The 7189-nt window shown below is 38.3% G+C and overlaps 1 long non-coding RNA gene across 1 annotated transcript; it reads left to right on the top strand.

Moving 5' to 3' along the window:
• The first annotated feature begins 563 nt into the window (after positions 1–563).
• Positions 564–6569, top strand: LOC132284867 (uncharacterized). Its single transcript, XR_009472387.1, has 2 exons — positions 564–1053; positions 6375–6569. It is a non-coding gene; the product is annotated as an uncharacterized LOC132284867 (long non-coding RNA).
• Positions 6570–7189: the final 620 nt, after the last annotated feature.

The raw sequence follows: 7189 nt of genomic DNA, 5'->3' as shown, positions 1-7189 counted from the left end.
AAAATTGTGTTACGGTGATTTATGAGAACAAAATGATGGGTTTAAATTAATAATCTAAAATGTAGAAATTAAGAGTTCAACAATAAATTAAAGAGTGATGCATAAATCTTAAATTACTTGTAGAAGATCCTCATATGAATATTAATTTGGGGGGTGGGGTTTAGTAACTAAGTAACTACGTATTCATATAATTCTTAATTCTTTTTAACGGGGGTCGCTCTTATACTTTATTCATTCTTACACTTCGTATACACTCTGATTCAAATTTTCACTATTTATAATTTAATTCTGTCATTCTTACCCTCTCATTTTTTAATTTGTTCTCACTCTCGCTCTCGCTGCCACTTTTCTCGTTTTCAAATTTGCTCTGGTACTCCCTCCGGGGTAGGCTATAACATGTGTTACTAATTGTAACTTCAATGGTGCATTAGTCATTTCACTTGGTAATGAAGATTAAAAAACAAAGTGAGAAGTGAGAGCATCTTTGACCGAATAGATTCTTTTCCTCATGTATCTATTTGATCGAACGGCTTCTATTATGTCTTGATCCAACAGCCGAAGAAATTTATGTAGTCAAAAAAGCACTATAGAGTCTGGTGTACAGTGACGTTGCACACAGAGTAGCACAGTCTTGTGCACCATACATGTGATGAACCGCTACAGAGCTTCACTCTCTTTCTGTCTCTATCAATTTGTGAACTGAGCTTCAGACTCACTCACTCACTCTCTCTCTCTCTCTCTCTCTATCTCTCTCTAGGTTATGTTTGGTACTGTGGGTTTGAAGGGGATGAGTTATTATGGGTCGGATTGCACTCCTCCCACACAATCCGACCTATAATAACTCATCGATCCGGCCGACGTTGAGCCGATCGACGCAAAACTCAAACTCGAACAAGCCCGACGCTTCTGACACAGTAGACGACGAGCTCGGAGAGGCCAGAGGGCTGTAGAAGAATCCGGAGCCGGCAAAGGGCGGGCTACGTCCGTCGCCGGGTTGTTGTCGATGTGCCGCTTCGGCATGCTCATCACAGTCGCTATCTCTTGGATGTACAGGTACTTTCGAGGGCTGAACCAGCCAGACCAGTTTTTATTTACAAGCATGTATATAATCCATTTTCTTTCATGCACCCAGTCTTTTCCAAAGTTCTGAGACTTCAAAACAATCGTGTAGTCTGTTGTGTGTGATTTTCACTGAAATAACGTTGTTGATGGGTTTTACCCACTGAAATCTTTTGTGGGTTAGTGTCTGTCATGAGATTTGAGTTGAATTTTTGATGGGTAATGCTTAATGTTCAGTTATGTATTGAATTTTGTTGAAGTATATATATATATATATATATATATATATATAAATTTTTTTTTTTTGGGAGCTAAGCGTTATTAATCCAATGGGATGTGCAAGTCATGAAAACCCCAAACCCACCAAATGAAAAGAAACCCCATAGCTAAAACGAACAAGAAACTACAGTACTTAGACCAAAGAACAAACTTCCACAATAGCAAAACAGGAAGTCCACTCCAAGTAGCATGATGCATAGACTACAGAGATTGCCGCCTCCACTGGAAACCAAGCACCCACCACCAGAACATACCCAACAACATGATGCCCAGTCATAATACCAAAGAAGATGCTCTAAGCAACCAATAACCACAAATCGACCCAACCTCCTCCAACAAAATATCAACCCACCAAGGGGACAACAACTAGGAAACCAGAGGAGAGAAGAGTGGAACCACAAATAAAGCACAAACCCACCTCCAGAACCAGCCGTATCCAAAAATCTGGAAGCATCAACACAAATAAAAAAAATAGAGCATCAATCATACCTGATGAGAGACTCAGGTAAATCCCAAACTTGACAAAGCCAAGCATCTCTCGGGTCCTGCTGCAACTTTTGAATAGACAGCAATCTCCACTTAATTTCCTGCTCAATAGCGTGGATGAGAGAGTCAGAAGAGTTAGACCTTTGCTCACAGTGTCTCAAATATCTCTTGCTCCAAACAGCATACACACGGGCTGAGAGAAGAAGCTTATTAAACCACTGAAAACAAAGAATTGTCATTAAACCCCATAGAAGACCACTGAACAATCCCATGCTAGTCATAAGTAGGCCAAGTAGCAGCACCTTTAGTAGGCACCTGCTTCCAAATCCTACCAGTAAAGCTGCAAGAGAAAAATAAATGGTCCATATCTGCAATCCGCCTTCTACAAAAAGTACACAATCCAGAAGCAGTGGAACCTCTCTCGAGTAAAATATCTTGAGTAGATTACCTGCCTCGAACAGCCAACCACAGCCTAATTATTCCAAGGAACCTGAGGTTTTTTATACCTCAAAAACTCCCAAGCATTGCGAATAGAAAACTTACTACCAATAGGCCCCCAAATAATCAAATCCTCTCTATCAGGATCAGGAAGAAAATCTGCAGGAACAGTGGCTCTCTACTCCATCCACTCCATAGTATTGATTCTAGGCCGCCTCCACCCACCATTGGATATCACAACAGTGACAACCCTAACCCTAGCATCCCTTCCCAAATCCGAGGCCACAATGATCCTCTCATGATAATTCAAGCAAATGGGCCGCATAGGAAGCCAATTATTGTACCACAGTGAAGTAAGAGTCCCAGTACCAATTTTGTATGTAATAGCAGACTGAACTTTGCCTCTCAAACGGAGAATTTTGCGCCAAGTCCAAGAACAAGATGTGGAATTTTGAGGGTCCAAAAATTCCTATCCTTAATCAAGAAATGACGAACCCATTGAACTCAGAGAGAATTCGAAGCTGGATCAAGAACATTCCAAATATGTTTGGTCATGGCAGCCTCATTCCAATTTCCAAGACACAAGGTCTTTAGATTTTAATCCCTAACCCTCCCTCACATTTAGGACAGCACAAAGAATGCCAATTAATTTTATTACCACCCTCCTCTAAATCTGAACCATTCCATAAAAATCTCCAAAGAACTAAATTAATATCCTTCATGATGCCTTTGGGGAGAATAAAATGAGCAGGCCAGTACACCTGAATTGAAAATAAAACAGTAGAAATTAACTGCATCTGGCCTGCAAAAGACAAATGCCTACTATTCCAAGACTTCACTCTCCTAACAATGCTGTCCACTAAACAACTACAATCTTCCTTCCTCGGTCGAGTAGAAATAATAGGGACACCCAAGTACCGAACAGGGAGAGAAGCCAACTTGAAACCCCAGAGACTGAGTAAGAGAGAGAACCTGTTGATCAGCCATACCAGAATAGAAAAACTGGCATTTAGAGTTGTTTGGTACTAAACAACTACAATATTCCTTTCTCAGTCGAGTAGAAATAATAGGGACACCCAAATACCGAACAGGGAGAGAGCCAACTTGAAACACCAGAGACTGAGTAAGAGAAAGAACCTGTTGATCAACCATACCAGAATAGAAAAACTGGCATCTAGAGTTGTTTGGTTTCAACCCCAAATAACTCCCAAACTGCTGAACCACATCCCAAAGAATTTGAACTGAATGCAAATCCCCTTTCAGAAAAAAGCATTAAGTCATCCGCAAAAATGATGCTAGATAATTGATGCTCCTTACAACGCCAATGAAACTTGAAATCCTCCTGCAGAGTATGGGTTCTTAACATCCCAGTAAAGACCTCCATACACATAACAAAAAGGTAAGGGGACATGGGATCCCCTTGCTTTAACCCTCTGCCACTACTAAAGTAACTCTCAAGGCTGTCATTGATGTTTACAGAGAAATTAGGAGAACAGACACACACCATAATCCTACGAACCATAAACTCCGGAATATTAAAAGCATACAACAGCTTCTCCAAGAAATCCCAAGAAACTGTATCATACGCCTTACGAAGATCAACCTTTAGAGCAACTCTAGCAGGGGTAGAATTCTTATGGTTATCTTTCATCAACTCTTGAACCATTAACACATAGTCAGATATACTTCTACCAGCAACAAAAGCACCCTGATTAGCACTTATACAATCATTCAAAAACCGCTTCGACCTATTAGCCAAAACCTTCACAATAATCTTATATATTGTATTACACACAGCTATAGGCCGAAAATCTGAAACACTATTAGGGTTATTAACCTTTGGGACCAGAGTTATAAAAGTAGAATTAACCTCTCTGAGCAACTTCCCAGTTCCAAAGAATGACTTAGCTGCCCGAAGGCCATCTGAACCCACAATACCCCAAACCTTCGTGTAAAATAAAGCATTAAATCCATCACTCCCAGGAGCTTTGCCATCTTTTAGAGAAAATACAGTTGTAGTGATCTCTGTATCAGTAATTGGCATCAAGAGATCATGAACTTGCGGAAGAGAAAGAGGATGGAGCACATATTGCCTAGGAGAAGACACTGCAACTGTAGACTCATCAGTTTTGAACAAATTCTGATAGAGGATAAAATTTTTTCCACAATCTGACCACTATCCACCAACCTCACACCATCAGCATTAGTATTAGACAGAATACTATTGTACTTCCTTCTCTGCTGCAAAACTTTGTAGACGAAAGCAGTATTCTGATCCCTAAGGTTGAGCCACTGAATCCGAGACTGCTGCTTCCTAATGCTTTCCTCAGCCTCGTAAAGATTTTTATAATCTACAAGGCTAGTCTTTTCAGCCCCAAGCAAGGAAGGATTGAGAGGATCAGCATCTAGAGCCCTTTGACACAAATATAAATGATCCTGAGCCCTTTTAACTTTTGAAGACGGATTACCAAAGCTCCTATTGTCAAGATTCTTCAGAGCAGCTTTCAAAATCTTCAATTTTGAGTAATCTGGAACATAGGATTACCCGTAATCCGCTCTAACCAAACATCGGACTCTATACCCATGAAATCAAGTAATCAACATGATTCAAAAGATAGTTATTTATCCGAAAAGGTCTCCTAGGCTTCCTAGTCTGCACCATGAGCTTCAGAATAATAAGAGCATGATCAGAGATACCCGGAGGCTCAAACACGGCCTCAGAGGATGGAAAACAAACACCCCATTCTTCATTAGTAAGAACACGATCCAACTTTCTGAAATAGTAACCATTGTACCAGGTAAACTTCAGGCCACCATGCCTTAGGTCCATCAGTTCAGGCTTATTGATACAGTCCTCAAATTCATTCATGTGCTCAGGCCACAACTCTGAACCACCCAATCTTTCATTGCAAAACTGGATGGCATTAAAATCCCCAGCTAGGAAACAAGGAGAAATGACACCAGCGGCAGCCAGATGATCAATATCACTCCAAAGCTTCCTCCTTTGCATATAACAATTGTCCCCATATATGAAGCTCCCCATAATATATAGAACCAGAGTAATTAGTAATAGAACAATGTATAAATTGACTAGATCTACTGAGACAAGGAACATGAAGTTGAGAAGGATCCCAGCAAACCCAAATTCTATCCCGAGGAGAAAACTCATAATTGGTAAGTGTTTGAATGTATATCTTATAGAATGTTGGGCCATTATGTAATTACCCATAGTAGTTAGGGTTGTGTAATTAAGCAATATTGTGTAAATTAGGGTGTATATGTAATACCCCTATATTTTAAAGGAATTAGTTATAAGGATTAATTATTTATATTTCATTTAAAAATGATTTGTTTGATTTAATTGAGTTTAATTGTTTTTATTTTTATTTTATATGATTTATTTTTACTTAATTAAGTGCGTAGATAAATTGTGATTGGTTTTATTTAATTAAGTGCGAGTGCATAGATAAATTGTGATTCGTTTTATTTAATTAAGTGCGTAGATAAATTGTATTGATTTAATTAAATTATATTTTGTAATTATATTTGTTAAATTTATATGGTGTTTGATTTGTGGAATGCTAATGAGTGAATTGTTTATCTGATTTGTGTGATTTTATGCTTGTGTAACTTTATTGTTAATTATTAGTAACTATTAGATTTAATTTAATTATTTTATGTATTTAAATTAATTGGACTGGACTTAAGGGAGGTTGGACCAAATGATGTAGTCTTGGGTTTGGATGAAGTCTTGTTGGGTAATTAATTAGAGGCCCATGGTTATGAGGTTATTTAAAGGATTTTTATTGTGCTATATAATAATTATTATTATTTGAGGTTAATTAATTAATTATATTTATTAATTAAGGAAGGATGTATACATATATATTATGTAATATATGTGTATATATAATATAATATAATATATGTGTATATAATTATATTATTTAAAGATTATTGTTAGTTCCCTTTTTATTTGGTAGTCATTATTGAAATAGGATTATGTATTTATGTGTATAAATATACACGTAAGATTTTATCGATAAAAGTTTTTCACGTTAGAAAATAAGAGAGAACTTATTCGTAGGGTTTAACCCACGATTTTTTTTCAGGTTATTAGAGGTTCCAGTCTCGAGGTTGAGGATCCGCAACTGGGAGACTGTCATTCATCTATTCATCTAGTGTACTTTAAGTAGTATTGGATTATTAGATAATGTTTTAAGGGGTCCTTGAGTTACGGGATTCCCGAGTTGTAATTGTTGGAGAATTATTAATTAATGAAATATTTATTTATTAGTTTTTTTCAACGGTTTATTTATTCTTTATTATTCATCTTTGTATTCTGTGCTTGTTTAAATACTTTAATTGTTTTGATATTCTATAGTTTTGTGCGCGGACTCGATCAACCCGTGTTCCGAAATTAGGGGGTATCACAGTATATCCCTTGTTCTCAATATAGCCTCATGCTTGAGAGGCCTGAATCAATATATGAAATTTATGCATCTCTCTCTCTCTCTCATGAATCTGAACATGGTATCAGAGCAATGAAGATTCATGGGTGTGGGAAACGTGAGTGTGTCGTTGTATGAGATCGGACTCGCGACTGGAATCGTGAGTGTGTCGTTGGTGTCTTCGTCGGAAGTTCGTGTCTCCGGTAGGTTGAGAACATCACTGTTAATCGTCATTGTCCTTCGTCGCCGTTAGATTTGAAGCCTGTAGTCGTCGTCGTCAGATCTGCAGCCTCCTTCGTCGCCGTCAGATCTGAAGCTCTTTGGCCGCTTGTGTTGTTGCCGTGTTGATCGTCAGTAAGCTCGCCGACATCCATCATCATTGTTTGCAGAGGTAGACCTTCATCGATTCGCCCTGTTTCTTGGTCGGAAGTTGTCGAGGTTTGGTGTGGTGTTGTCGCTATGTGCTCACCGGAATC

This window comes from Cornus florida, unplaced genomic scaffold (genome assembly GCF_030987335.1).
Source record: "Cornus florida cultivar Cherokee Brave unplaced genomic scaffold, ASM3098733v1 CherokeeBrave_3.0.0_Hap2_Chr11, whole genome shotgun sequence".
NCBI classification, from domain to species: Eukaryota; Viridiplantae; Streptophyta; class Magnoliopsida; order Cornales; family Cornaceae; genus Cornus; species Cornus florida.
This window is presented reverse-complemented; position numbering and strand designations above follow the sequence as displayed.